Source organism: Rattus norvegicus, chromosome 10, assembly GCF_021556685.1.
Source record: "Rattus norvegicus strain SHRSP/BbbUtx chromosome 10, alternate assembly SHRSP_T2T, whole genome shotgun sequence".
Taxonomy (NCBI): Eukaryota; Metazoa; Chordata; class Mammalia; order Rodentia; family Muridae; genus Rattus; species Rattus norvegicus.
The window spans coordinates 91,912,592-91,926,473 of record NC_141543.1 but is presented as its reverse complement, the minus strand read 5'-3'; the positions used below and the strand labels follow the sequence as shown (position 1 = coordinate 91,926,473).

The 13,882-nt window shown below is 49.6% G+C and overlaps 1 protein-coding gene across 25 annotated transcripts in view; it reads left to right on the top strand.

The window, feature by feature from the left end:
* The first annotated feature begins 1,388 nt into the window (after window positions 1-1,388).
* Zfp385c (zinc finger protein 385C) overlaps window positions 1,389-13,882 on the top strand; it is a 55,909-nt gene continuing 43,415 nt past the window's right edge. For 4 of the 25 annotated variants that reach the window (XM_087572239.1, XM_087572244.1, XM_087572270.1 and 1 more), the window contains exons 1-2: window positions 1,541-1,642; window positions 13,600-13,769. The gene's annotated coding sequence lies outside the window, so the exon portion shown is untranslated. 25 annotated transcript variants of the gene reach the window in all.

The following is a 13,882-nucleotide window of genomic DNA, read 5'->3' as shown; positions in this document are numbered from 1 at the left end:
ACTTGGGGAGAAGAGAGCCTGACAGCCAGCATTTGAGGGCTGGGCTCAGGGAGGCCTCATTTTTTTGCTCTCATTTTAATCGAGGCAAGATCTAGGTTGAATCTTCAGGGAAAGGGCTATTTCTGTAGTAAGAGGCCCAGCAGGCACAAGTCACCTTCAGGGGGGAGGAGAGGGTTAGGGCAGAGATTCGACAGAAGGATGACAGTTCTTCCTGCTATCCAACCAGTATCTTCTGTTTCATTCTTGCCCTGCCTCAAAGTGCATAGAAAAGAATTCATTCTCTTTTCCCCCAGTCTTTTCTGGCTCAGGCTAAAACTTCACTTCCACTCTTTTGGGCAGCCATCTTAGCTAGGGTAAATCTTTCTCTCTCAGAGTGTCCTTGGCCCCTTCAGGAGTCATCCCACGGGTGCTTTCTGCTTGTTCACGTCCCTCTGTGTCCTGAGTTAGTTCCCCACACCCCTAGCCAGGAACGTGCCTTTTACGGGTCAATAAAATTAGCGACTGATGGAGGAGGGGGTGGGGGCAAAGAGTGCTAAGCTCAGTGGCCTTGAATGTGGCTGGACTCACGGAGTCCGGAAGCTTGCCATTCCAGTGCTAAACAGTGACAGCTGAGGGACCTGCCAGGGGGTTTGGGGTTTGGAGGAGGGCCCTGTGTTGCAAGGAGAGAGGAAAAGGCACCTAAGATCCCTTTGGAGGCTGAGTCTTTATATGGCTCACCCCTGGATTGGGAGTTGACCTTTAGGCAGTGGTTAAGGGGGTCTGGGGATGTGTCTTCACCCATCTTCAATTTTGTGAGAGCCTCAGATGGGGGAGGGGGTGGACGGACGCAGAAGCTCAGGCAAATCTGTTCTTGTTGTTACTTTGGGTTGGGGGGGTTCTTCTGATGGAGCCAGGGTTGTGAATATCTGGACCAGGCTGCTAGAGAGAATTGTATAAGGTCAGAGGGACCCCAGTGTTCTCACCCTCGGAGAGTCAAGTGTGGTGGTTCATTGCCTGTGGTCCTGGCACTTAGGAGGCTGAGGAAAAAATGCTCTTAGTTGAGTTCAAGCCTGGCCTGAAGGGGGGGGGAGGGGGAGGAGGAGGAGGAGGAGGAAGAGGAGGAGGAGGAGGAGGAGGAGGAAAATCATAACGATGATAAGGATGGCCAAAGGAAGGAAGCAGGAAGGAAGGAAGGAAGGAAGGAAGGAAGGAAGGAAAGAAAGAAAGAAAGAAAGAAAGAAAGAAAGGAATGAAGAAAAGAAAAGAAAGAAAAGGGAAAGGGAGAAAAGAGAGAGCACAAGCATGAACAAGCATGATTGGTGGCACACGTAATACTAGCATTTGGAGGCTGGAGGACCAGGCTCAACGTAAGCCTGGGCTACTTAAGACTCTGTTTTAAAAGAGAGGGGGAGGGAAGGGAAAGGAGGATAAAGAAGAAAAGAAACCGGAACTCCCAGTGGCCCTGTTTCTCTGCCCTACTCACAACTTCAAAAAGCGTAACGACTCCTCACCTACAGGACCGGGGTGGAACTAGAGACCCCGCCCCTCCCGGCTCGTCCCCGCCCCCAGCCCGCCAGCCCCGGCCCGCGAGCCCAGAACTGCTTCTACGCTGCAAACCGGGCGAGAGCAGGTGGCCATCGACAGCTCCATCTCTTCCCTGCAGGTAGGTCAAGCACCACGGGCCGGTCCACACTTAGGACCTCGAGGGCAGCTCGGGAAGACAAGGCAGAGCCTTCTCCTGTCCCTTGTCTGTCTCAAACTTAGGGGACGCCCAGAGACGACTTTGACTGGGCTCGGTAGACGGGTACGATTAAACTCTGAGGAAGTTGGAAGGGACCCGCTGACTCTATGGGATGATCCCGGGGTCCAAGGGCTGGCGTAAGGAGCAATGGGCATCAGACACTACAATTTTCCGAAGGGCAACAGATGAGAGGGGGTCTTCGTTACCCCAAGTGCCCTTTGTGGGTCCCAAGGCAGTATCTTCGCGGTTTGGAGTAGTGTAGTGAACCGAAGGATTTTTCTGTTCTGGGGGCAAGTGAGGTGACAGCTGCTGCCTATCTGCTTGGGACTTGGGTTTTCTGGTGCCCGTGGGTCATCTGCATCTTCTGCACTTGGCTGTAGGGAGGTGGGGAGTGAGGAAACGCTGGAATCCAGAGGGCCCAGGATCAGCAGGTCTATTCTGCTGTCTTAGTGTCTTAGAGTCAGGCACTAAGGATGAAGGCAGGCATGGGATAACCCATGCCCACTCAGGTAGGATTTGGGCTTTAGGATGGGACTCTGCCTCGCAGAACGCCAGGGAAGGTTCAGCTCTGATGCTCTGCCCCTAGTCACAAAAGAGAGGCAACTTGGGACCCGAAGATCCACTTAAGTAAAGCAAAGACCCCTGGGGTGTGGAACAGAGGGAGGTAAGGATGCTGCTGCCTAGTCCCAGTCAAGACTCCGGGAAACTTCCAGACACCATTGCAAGTCCTTGGGCTTACTAAAGAGACGATTAGGGTAGAGGGTTTGTTTTTGTTTTGTTTTGTTTTGTTTTGTTTTGTTTTGTTTTGTTTTTCCATCTAGATCCCTCATTCTATGATCTCCTCCCACACACACCATCATTGAATTCTTCCTTGTGTATTATGCCCAAGAGTGTGTGTGTGTGTGTGTGTGTGTGTGTGTGTGTGTGTGTGTGGTGTGTAGCACACATCTACATGCCATGGCCCTTGGGAGGAGGCTGGAGGACAACTTGCTCGCTCGTCAGCTCTTGCTTTCTACCATGTATTTGGATGCTGGGGAATTGAACTTGGATCGTCAAGCTTGGCAGCAAGCGTCTTTATCTAAGCCACCTCTCTCATTGGCCCTTGCTCATCTCCCACCACCCTTGCTGCTTCTGCGATAGCTTCTTGCTGGAAGGCAGTGAGCTGTAGGGCAGGAGAACTTCGGGGTGGGTTAGCACCGAGTCCTCGACCTCTGTACTTGCTTCCTTACTTGAAAATGGGGTTAAGGTTAGAACCCACCTCATAGGGTAGCCGCAGGGATTTAATGAGTATACCCATGCATGGTGCCTGGCGCCTGGTGATGGCTCAACAGGTCTAAGTGTCCCCTCCTGGGTAGGACAGCAAAGCCGATCGGCAGGGGGTGGAGGTGGGGTGGAAAATTTTTAAAGCTTGTCCAGAAAGAGAGATGCCCTTCACTCCTCCCCTCCAGCCCCGGCCTCCTGCTGGTTCCCATCTCTGTGTCGTCCAGAACCCCTCACCTCCTCCTGGCTCTGTGACTTTCGTCTGCAGGGTGAGGCAGGATCGGGGAGCTGCAGGAGCCCACTTGGGGCTGTGCCTAGATAGAACAGGCTCTGACTTGGATACCCAACTGGACAAAAGTGCCCTGTGCGTGTCACCTCCTTACCTTCCCCGCCTCCAGAAATCCACAAGTTAGGATCAAACTGGGCTGGCTTTTTTCAGGATGATAAGTGATCCTGCCTGGGGATTGTCCGAGCTGCCCTCCAGTGGAGGGAGGGAGAGCTTCAAGCCCTGGCTTTAGTTCTGGTGACCACCAAAGACTGCCAATCCATGGAGCACCCTTCAAATCTGGGCAAGGGAAGCATGGCACAGGCCCTAGGCTTTCAAGCGCTTTGCTCTGGCAGCTTTCTGTCAAGTGTAGAGTCAGTGGGGCTGTAAGCAGGCTGAGGTCAGGTGTCTGTATGGTGGGCCCTTGTGGTGCAGAGATGACCTGGCCTTGGGAATGTAGCAAGGGCAGGAATGGCTGGAGCTAGGGTGAGAATGGAGCCATTCCTCTACACTGATATTCTGATGTGAAACTCACCTCACCGGAAGCAGAGAAATCTGAATGTGAACCTGGTCTCCCAGGTTGCCATGAAGGCATAATTGTCAAGGCAGGAGATTAGAACCTTATTTATTGAACATGGGGCTGGGGGTGTAGCTCAGTGGGTAGAGTGCTTGCCGAGCATGCACAAGGTCCCCAGCACTGCATAAAAACCAGGTATGGTCTATGGTGGAACATGACTGTAATCCTAGGACATGGGAGGTGGAGTCAGGGGCATCAGAAGTTCTTCCTGTGTTACATAGAGTTTGAGGCTAGCCTGGGATACATGCGACGTTATTGGGGAAAAATGGGGGGGGAGACATTTCATTAACAAGATCTATAAAATATATATTATTGTTATTTTTCATTACTGGGGACCAAAACCCAAGGTTTTGTCTGTGCTAGGCAAGGTCTTTACAGCTGAGTCATATCCCAGAGAGTTTTGTTTGGGGGGGCCAAGGTCTGATAAAGTTATTCAGGCTGGCCTTAAACTTGAAGCAATCCTCCTGCCTCAGCTTCTCATGCGACTGGGATCAGAGGCCCGAGCCACCTTCCCATTAAAACTTTAAGATATTGAGACCTGTTTCTGGCCTACCAGTGGTTCTCTCGTTCCATGCCCCGCTAAGGTGACAGGAGACCTCGCTGTGTGTGTGACCACAGGTGCCATTGGGTTAACTCCCTCCCTGTACACACCTCTTCCCTGTTATGGTGGTCACAAAACCGGGCTTGGACCATACATGTCTAGACAAGGAAGGAGTTTCAAGGTGACATGAAAATTGTCAGTTGTCACCAATAAGCAGTCCCCCCCTTGGGCTTCCTGACCTCATTCTCTAACTCAAAATTAGGACATGTTTTTAAAGTCCTGTGATGCTTGAGTGGGGAGGGATGTGGAGGGGAGCTTGTTTTTCTTCCCAGCATGGCAAGGATGTAGCGCTCTCTCTTCCCAAGGAGCAAGAACGAAGACAGCTTGTGTGCAGCAGCAAGAGGGATGAAAGCTAGATCAGGGGAAGGCCAGGCTGAATATTCAATATGCTTCCTATCCCTCTCACCCCATCCCACCATGCCTTTTCATATTCACAGCTAGGGAGGAGCTGGTTCTTCATGAGGTTGGGGGCCAGCTGATGGCTGGGATTATTCCTGATGAGAATGAACGGCAGTGGAGTGCCCCATGGTACCTGGGCACCCTGCGCCACCTCTTTTGTTTGTGATCAGCTGTTCACTCAGGATTCTTTTTTTTTTTTTTAAGATTTATATATGTCTGTGAGTGCACTGTCACTGTCTTCAGACACACCAGAAGAGGGCATCAGATCCTATTACAGATGGTTTCGAGCCACCATGTGGTTGCTGGGTATTGAACTCAGGACCTTTGGGAGAGCAGTCCTAGGGGGACCAACCTATCTGTCACCTTGGCCTCTTTAACACTGCAAGGTTCTTTGTTTGTTTGCTTGCTTTTTTGTTTTTGTTTTTGGAAATGGACATACCCACCGACATGCATGTACTTACAGTCACCCAACATGCCACCTGGCTCACAAACCATCATCCCTGGGCACCAAGTCTCATGTGCCTACCCTGGCACACCCAACCTAATGCCCTACAGTGTGCATCCTGGGCCCCTCCCACACTCATAGCCTCCCTGCCCTCTTCAGAGCCTTTCATTGACCTTGGGGGACCCTTCAGTTCCAGTGGCCAGTGGCTGACTTACTTGACTATGGTACCCGAGGACCAGGCACTTCCATTGCCTCAGTGTTGGGGACAGGAGGCAGTAGTAACACCTTCCTGGAACTCCCCCAAGCCCAAGGGACTTGGTGATTAGCACCTCAGTTCTAGGTTTTCTCAGGAGTGTCTAGGGGCCCTGAATGTCTAGGTTACCTGTCTGTGTGGTTCTTGGGGCCTCCTTCTGCCTTAGGCTATGAATGTGTTTGTCATCTTTCTATGTCTATACTCACTACACATGCACATACATACACATACACATACACATACATATGGCCCAGGCTGGCTTGGAACTCACTGTATATATATATATATATATATATATATATATATATATATATATATAGTCCAGGCAGTTGTCCAGTTGTCGTCTTCTTCTTCTTCTTCTTCTTCTTCTTCTTCTTCTTCTTCTTCTTCTTCTTCTTCTTCTTCTTCTTCTTCTTCTTCTTTTTCTCTTTTTTTCGGAGCTGGGGACCAAACCCAGGGCCTTGCGATTGCTAGGCAAGCGCTCTACCACTGAGCTAAATCCCCAACCCCTTCTTCTTCTTCTTCTTAAGATTTATTTATTTCATGTGAGTACACTGTCTCTGTCTTCAGGCACACCAGAAGAGGGCATCAGATCTCATTACAGATGGTTGTGAGCCACCATGTGGTTGCTGGGAATTGAACTCAGGACCTCTGGAAGAGCAGTCAGTGCTCTTAACCACTGAGCCATCTCTCCAGCCCTCACAGCAGTATTCTTGACTTAGCCTCCTAAGTCCTGGGATGACAGATGTGAGCCAACACCTCAAGGTGTTCATGTCTCTAACTCTCAGCCGAGGTGTGTTGATCTGTGTCTCTGGATTGTACTCTCTTGAGGAAACTCAGAGGAACAGCGTGGATGAATGTCTCAGGGTCATAGAAAGTGGCAAAGCGTCCTGTCACTTCTGGGCCCCTCACCTCCTCCAAGCAGATAAGAGGTATCAGGACCTACAGACAGTAGGTCAATGTTGGTGTCTCTGTTCCTGCCCCTCTTTTGAGAACTCTGGCTCTGGAGGTGGAAAATTCTTCAATGACAGAGCCCAGAATCGTAGGCCTGGAAGCAGAACCCGGGGTTCAGAGTGATGGAGGGGTAGCCCCTTGTCTGACTTGTTGACCAGTTTGACCTTAAATAGGAGGCAAATACTTACGCCCTCCCTCAGAAGAAGCGTGGACAAGAGCAGAGCTGAATCAACACCTTTCTTTTTACTTCGAAGCAGCCAAGTTCAACCTAACCAACCCAGGTCCAGCTTCCTGCTCCAAACCACCACTGTGCCCCCACCCTGCTCCAGTCTTTCCGCCACCGTGGCCACGGGGCCTCTTTAAACAGTTCCCTGGCCTCTCTGCTCCCTGCCGCTGGCCGCGCCATGGCCTCGGCTCCCGCACAGGCCTTGCTGTGTTGGCTGCTTGTTTATTTGCCTAAGGTTTTCTTGGGTGTGGTGAGACCCATATCCACAGACCCTCCCCAACTCCAGATGCCCATGGAGAGGCCTGGCCAAATCCCGGCTGCCCTACTTCCTGTATTACCCTCTGGTGCCCAGCCCCTCTTCTCCCCACTTTCCTGGCCTTGACTTGCTGATTCCTACATTAACACCAGTTCTGGCCTGCTTTGAGAGTTCTAGAAGAGGGTAGGGGGCAGGAGAAGATGTGAGAAGCCAGAACCTTTGTGTTTTCTATGGAGCCCCAAAATGAACGTAAGGGGCATAAATTTCAGAATTCAGGAGGAGTCTGCTCACCTTCCAACTGGCTCTCTCTCTCTCTCTCTCTCTCTCTCTCTCTCTCTTCCTTTCTTTCTTTCTTTCTCCCCCTGAAACAAGGTTGATCCATGGAACAGAACCCTGGCTGTCCTGGACTGGCTCTGTAAAGGAGGCTAGCCTTGAACTCACAGAGATCTGCCTACCTCTGCTTCCGAATTGCTGGGATTAAAGGCATGCGCCACCATGCCCTGCATTGGGTTCCTTCTTTGGTCAGGAACCTTCGCCCATGGAATGGTGCTGCCCACATTTAGGGTGGCTCTTCCTATCTCAGCCTGATCTAGATAAGCCCTCATGAATATGCCTTGTTTCCATGGTGATCCTAAGTACCATCAAACGGACAGGAGGTGGTCCCTTCTAGGAGTGCCACCGGACCAATCTCTCTGGGACCCTGGTGTCTTCAAGGTGCTTATTTTGTACAGAACTTGACTCACTCTAGAGTTGTCTGGTCCTGCCCTGTGAGCACCACAGAAGTAAAAGACCTTTGTGTAGGAAATAGGCAAGTGGAGATCAAAGCCACTTGCCCAAGGACAGTCTTCCATCAGTACAGCCTTGAACTCAGGTCTCCTTGGACAAAACAGAACAAAACAAAACAAAACCCAGGTGGCAATGGCCTCTGGTATTCTCTTTTTGTTGTTTTGTTTTGGTTAGTTCTTTTTGGTTTTGGTTTTTTTGTTTGTTCGTTTGTTTTTCTGAGATAGGGTTTCTCTATGTAACATTAGCTGTCCTGGAATTGGATGAGGCTGTCCTCAAACTCATAGAGATCCATCCATCCATCCATCCATCCATCCATCCATCCATCTGTCCGTCCATCTGTCTGTCAGTCCATTGTCTGCCCTGCCCCTGCCCCCACCCTACTCCTGTGCTGGACTAACGGTGTGGGCCATTACTGCCTGGCGGCCTCTAGTTTTTCCACTGTCATCTTTGACCCACCTCCTGGAGGACCTTCCACCTCGGACTCCTCTTCCTGGACCTGTGTCTCCTTCTGGGATCGGAGGGTAGGTAGTATTCCTGTGACCTGATTCTGAGATATGATGCCCTAGTTAGCAACTTCCTGTGGGGGGAAAGGGACTCAGAGCTTTTAGAAAAAGCCTTTAACCGGAGGAGTGCTAATTGGGAACTTGACTAGCCCTTGCTTAAGGGTAAGGGCACTCAGGATCTTCAAGTTGAGGTGTGTGTTAGGGGTGGAGAAGCCGGAGAAGCACTCACAAGGTTTTCCTGGACAGCCTTGCCAGCGGCCAAATGTAGGAGCCAGGAATGAAGAGACAGTCCAGATTGGGGCAGCTGTTGGCATGTGCGTGCGATCCTTGGGAAGATGGGCCTGGGTGGGGGCAGGGAATAAAGCCACCCTGGTGTGTCTTTTCTCCCTCAGACTCAGGCTTCATTTGAACTCCCCTGGGAACATCCCCAAAGGTGTACAGGGGATGTGACTACGCCCTGTCCCTCTCTTCTCCCAGAGCCCTTGGGAGTCCCCATCCCACGTCCCCATTTCTTGCCACACGGACACTGACTCACTCAACAAACATTTTTTGTGTGCCTACCCTGGGCTCGGCCTTGGGAATTCAAGGGAGAACCGAAAAGCATAATGAGAAGCGAGTGAGAGGAGGCAGAGGAGGCAGCTAAGGATGTAGCTGGGTTGGCCTGAGTTCAATCCTTAGCACCCGATAAACTGGGTGCACCTATAATCCTGACAATGAGGAGGTGGAAGCAGGAGGAGCAAAAGTTCGAGTCCACCTTCTGCTACTTGTCTTTACACACACACACACACACACACACACACACACACACACACACAGAGAGAGAGAGAGAGAGAGAGAGAGAGAGAGAGAGGAAGAGAGAATGTCAGAGAGACAGCTCAGCAGCTCAGCAGGGAAAAGTGCTTTCCACTAAGCCTGACAGCCTGAGACCTGTTCCTAGAACCCACATGGTAGAAAGAGAGAACTGAACCCTTGTAAGTTGGCCTTTGGCCTCCACAGGAGTGAGCACACACACATGCACTCGAGCACGCCTATACACACACTTGTGCATAATTTTTTTTTTTAAAGGAGACAAGACCGGGCTGGAGAGATGGCTCAGTGGTTAAGAACACTGATTGCTCTTCCTGAGGCCCCAAATTCAATTCCCAGCAACCACATGGTGGTTTAAAACCATGTAATGGGATCCAATGCCTTCGTCTGGTGTATCTAAAAGGAGCAACAATGTACTCACATAAATAAATAGATCTTCAAAAAGAAAGAAAAAAAAAAAGAGGAGACAAGACAGAAAACCTATTTTAGAAAGGGCAAGAAGTTTCTCATGGAAAAGATACCCAGAGCAAGAGGGAGGGCCTCAGAGCTAGTGAGTATTCAGCATAGAAAGCCCAGGTCTGGGAAGGGGACGCTTAATGGGCTCCAGGGACAGAAAGACCCTGGTGTGTGGTTAGAGCATCTGTCACACGGAAGTGAGAGCTGTACAGAAATAGATTGGGTGAGCACTGACTATTTTGACCTGGATATTTTAACCCTCAGGATGTTTTGAATACAAACATTTTAAATCAAAACATGGCAGCACTGTGCATTTTCAGGGAGACGTTTTCCACCTTGAATTCTATTCACCCAACTTAATTCGACTTAATTCCCTTGATGAGGTTTTTTATTTCTTTTCCTTTTCTTTTCTTTTCTTTTTTTTTTTTTTAATATTCAGTGTTCCTCCCTATGGTACAGTGGGACAAATGTCCACTATTTCATTCCGTTTTAATTTCAACCAAAACTCTTTATCAGCATTGATTCCTCGTGCCTGTTGCCACTGGGATTTGATCCGTCCGTCAGTCTGGGGGCCGCAGGCTCTGGGCACCAGGCTCCACCAATGTGAGCGTGAGCATCACCAGGTGACTTCGTCCGGTTGGGGAGAGTAAAAAACGAGACCTGTGGTCAAGATCTCATTGTCCTGTCGGGTTCAGTCAAGAATGGCTTTTCTCCTTGCCGGTGTCTGGTAATCACAATGTCACTTCTACCAGGAATATTTTTAGTAGGGAAGTAATATTTATATCTCAGTTAATCTGTGGGAGGGCAGGATGGGAAGGGTGCTGGGAGAAGGAAGAAAGGTTTGAAAGAGGACAAGAAGGGCCCAGCCATCCAACCCAGAGTTTGGAGGCCACATGAAAGTACTGTGCATGTGGCCCAGCACAAAACTCTAAACTTATATGAGATTAGGGAAGAACAGGGTTTCTCGTTGTTTTTTTTTCCTTTTGGGGTTTGTTTGCTTTATTTTGTTTTGTATGCAGGTTTTTGTTTTTGTTTTCTGAGACAGAGTTTGTCTGTGTAGCCCTGGCTGTCCGGAAATTGACTATGTACACCAGGCTGGCCTTGAACCCAGGGATCTGCCTTCTGCCTTGCCTCGAAAGTGCTGGGATTAAAGGTGTGCAGCACCACCGCCTGGCTTGAGGGTTATTGTGTGTGTGTGTGTGTGTGTGTGTGTGTGTGTGTGTGTGTGTGTTGTGTCTATGTGAGTTTTTGACATGTGTGTGGAGATGCCTGGAGAGGCCGGAAGAGGACGTCGCTTCCACTGGAGCTGGAGTTACAGGTGGCTGTGAACTACTTGACCTGGGTGCTAGAAACCAAACAACACTTGCTCTTAACTGCTGACCACCTTTCCAGCTCAGTTACTTGCTTCCATGTTTCCTTCTTTCTTCCTCCTCCTTGTCCTCCTCGTCCTCCTCGTCTTCCTCCTCCTTTTGTAATTCATTTGCAAGTTTCTTTATCGTGACCTTTGTAAATGACAATGTTGTGATATTGAAAGACAGGACTGGCTGGTATCATGTTATACCTTCCAGCTGTGGTGAGGATTTTCCCCAAAAGGAAGGGAACTTGAGAACTTTAGTCTGTGACAGGGTCCTTTTTACCTTAGTCTAACCTGGTATCACGAATAGCCCATCTGGGCTTGAACGCACACAACCCAACTACCTTGGCCTCCTAAGGGTTTTACCTTTTAAAAATATGTATTTATGTATTATGTATGTATGTATGTATTATGTATGTATGTATGTATGTACGTACGTACATATGTATTTAATGCACAAGCACATGCCTGTGGCTGCACATGTATGTGGAGGTCTGAAGACCCATGGGAGTCGGTACTCTGTTTACATCATATGGATTCCAGGGATCAAATTCAGGTCGTCAGGTATGGTAGAAAGAGCCTTTATCCTGAGTTACCTCACTGGCCTCCTGGGTGCTTTTAAATAGACTGATGACATGCTCAGAGTTAGCTATGTATGTATTTATGTATTTATGTATGTATGTATGTGTGTATGTATTTATCGGTGCTGAGGGTAGAACCAAGGACGTTGCCTGTGCTAAGATCTACCCCATAGCTTCTCTCTGTGTGCAGAGAATATTTTGGAGGAAGAGGTGAGAGGGAGAGATGGAACCATCAGATGAGGTGGCCATCATTCCCCATGCAAGAGGAAGAGTATGAGGATGGGAGATTTAGCAAGACGGAAAAGGAGGAACCCATTCTACCCCTTGGAACCCTATCGCCGTCTTCCACATCTCCCTTCCTCCTGATATTAAAAACAACTTAGAAACTAGAGTTCAGCCCCAGGGTTTGTGTAAGGTAGGAACCTGAATGCTAGCTGGGGAGGGGATGCATGGCCCCACCCATCCAGAGTCACATGTCTGGAGCTAGCACTGACCACAGACCTGGCCCTGAAACAGACTCAGACACAGAGTGCTTGTCTTGCTGTGGCTGGGAGCTCAGGGTGTGACCCTGGGCAAGGGTATAAAGGGGCCTCTGTTGGTGTGGGGCACGGTGCCCACCTGGACCAGGCCAGGCGCCAGAGGAGTGAGGAAGTGGCCTGAGAATACTGAAGGGGAGAAACTTTGAGGTGACACACCTGAGGTTTGAGTGTTGTGTGAGCTAAGTCACTTCCTCACCTGTAAGTTGGGAACCGGAGCCTAACTTCCCTGACCGGCACAAAGTCAGCACTGTTTGTTGATTGACTGACTGATGGATCGTTAAGTATTATTTAACCCTGACGCATAACATAATATGTGTTTGTTTGCTGAGCACTTTATAGATATTGACTCATTTGATTCCTATAAATACCCACTATACGTGAGTACCATTAGTATTTGTCCTTATATTATACGGGGGAAACTGAGGCTCAGAGGCAAGATCTGAACCCATGTTCTATGACTATATACTCCTGTCTCCAGAAGGCAAAGTGGGCATTCCTTAGGCCAGGTGCCTCAGTGGGTGTGTGGGTCCTCCAGAGGGAGGATGCTTCCCAGACTGTGTGTACCTGGGGGAATATAACTACACATTGTTCCCATGCAGAGAGACAATAGAAAGAGAGAATTCACCCTTCTTAGGAGCAGTAGGGGCCTAAGTTAGGACAGAGCAGGAATCTGGAGGAATCTTGTCACTGCCCTGCTGCCTGGGGCCCAGCTGTGTTCAGTAGAGGCTGAACTGGATCTACATTCTTCAACAAGGTTGAGTTATACCCTGAGGGGTGACCAGCTGGGGGCATTCCCTAGAGTCAAATGTCCATTGGAATACAAAACATGGCACAAGGGCCATAGCCCAGGTCTGCAGATGAAGGCCAGCCTAGAAGTGTGGTGAGCAGGTCTGCCCAGGCTGAGATGGCAGCCAGGTAGGGATAGGAAGGTGTGAGCTTCGGAAGAAGGGGGTGGGGGGTTAGCACAGGAAACAACAAGCAGTGTCACTGGATGAGGACTCCAAGAGCCAAGCTTTTCCTGCCAGCATCTCTACATCCAGCTGTTCCTCAGAGCCACCTGGGTACAGATGAAAAAGAAGTCACAGATAGGTCTGGTGGCACAGGACTGTAATCCCAGGACTCAGGAGGCTGAGGTAGGCTTGAGTTGGAGACCCTGAGCTACATGTTCAGACCCTGTCCCCAAAACAAACCAAGCCAAGGCCAAAATAGAGCACTGGGGCATGTACTTGGGGGTGTGAAGTGTGAATCAGAAATGCACAGTCATCCTTGATTATGTAGTGAGTTCAGAGTTAACTTGGCCACCAGGCACCCTGTCTCAAATAGAGAGAGGAGAGGGCTGGAAAGATGGCCAGTGATTAAGAGCACTGGCTGCCCTTCCAGAGGACCTGAGTTCAGTTCCCAGCACCCACATCAGGTGACTCACAACTGCCTGTAACTCCAGTTCCAGGGGATCCAACACCCTCTGACTTCCTCCAGGGGCAAACACAAACTCACACAGGCATACATGCATGCTCATAAATAAAAAGCTAAGTTGTCTTAGTCATTGTTCTAGTGCTGTGAAGAGACACCATGACGATAGCAACTGTTGTAAAGAACTTCACTGGGGCTTGTTTACAGTTTCAGGGGCTTATCGCATGGTGAGGAGCTTGGCAGCAGACACGTGGATCGGGCATAGTGCTGGGGAAGTAGCTGAGAGTTCCGTCCTACATGCCTAGATCCACAGGCAGAGAAAGAAAGAGGCCACACCCCCTAATCCTTCTCATCCTATCAAATCATGCCACTCCCAGGTGACTAAGTATTCAACAGCTATGTGCCTATGGGGGTCATTCTTATTCAAACCACCTACAAAGAAACCTTAAAACAAACAAACAAAACCTCTTTTTTCTTTTTTTTCTTTTTT